Raw genomic sequence first — 1,024 nt, 5'->3', positions numbered from 1 at the left:
TAGGGGTGACATGCGCCTCACCTGTGAACTAGGGGGCAAAGACTCCCCGACGGGCAAGGCTGATGGGAGGAGGAAACGCGATGACAGGTATAAGCAGTACCCGATGAATAGTACGTGCGCAATACACATGAGCTCTTAGGAGAGCGGGGCGCTACCAGCCTTAACCAAGGCAGGTCCTCAGCCAAGCGTCCCCCCAGGGCCCTGCCTGCCCCAGAGCCCACTCAGGAGAAGAACAAGAGGGGGGACTCTCAGCCTTCCTTCCAGCCCCGGAGCAAGCGTTCTCACTGCCCCCGGAATGTGCGTCCCCTCCATCCCTGGGTCTTTACCTTTGTAGAGGGAGGGCTCATGGTGTCTGGAGCTCAGAGTGGAGCAGCAGGGAAAGGCGCCGTCTCCAGTGGTCCAAACAGCTAGGAACTGGAAGGCCGCCGACTGTGACTGGCTAGCAGGGGCCTGGGGTTTATAATGCTCTGAGGTGGGGGGGCACTTCCGTCCACTCTGGGGCTAGACAAAGGCAAATCTAAGATTAGCCTCGGACACGGGGGCCGTCTCCAGGCTGGGCCCAAGGAATGGCCGCCAGGACACTCAGAGGCTGGGGTTGGATCACTGCGCCCCCGGTTCTCCGCTTCTCTGTCTGCCTGCTCCTTGGAGATGGGGCAGTCTCCCGGCACTAATGAGGCCACCTTGCACCCAGGAATCTGGGAGCACAAAAGAGGCCTTGGCCGGGCGCTGGTCTGCGACAATGTGGGGAGGGGCAGCTGCTAATTAGGGCAGGAGAGGAGGCAGACAGGACACTCGTAAGTCAAGGCCCCACTGTATCTGCAACGATCCTCCAAATAAGATCTCATTCTGAAGTGCTGAGAGTTATAACTTCAACATATAAATTTGGGGAGGGGGCACAATTCAATCTACAACAGGTGTGTTCCAATAAAGTGGCAGGAAAATCTTGCCTGCCCCCCCCCCCATCAGAACTCGCGACTCCCAGCTACCTACAGAATAAAGTGACTTGTGAGGGCTTCACAATCTG

The sequence above is a fragment of the Myotis davidii genome, unplaced genomic scaffold (genome assembly GCF_000327345.1).
Source record: "Myotis davidii unplaced genomic scaffold, ASM32734v1 scaffold69, whole genome shotgun sequence".
Lineage (NCBI taxonomy): Eukaryota > Metazoa > Chordata > Mammalia > Chiroptera > Vespertilionidae > Myotis > Myotis davidii.
Note: the sequence above shows the minus strand (reverse complement) of the source record.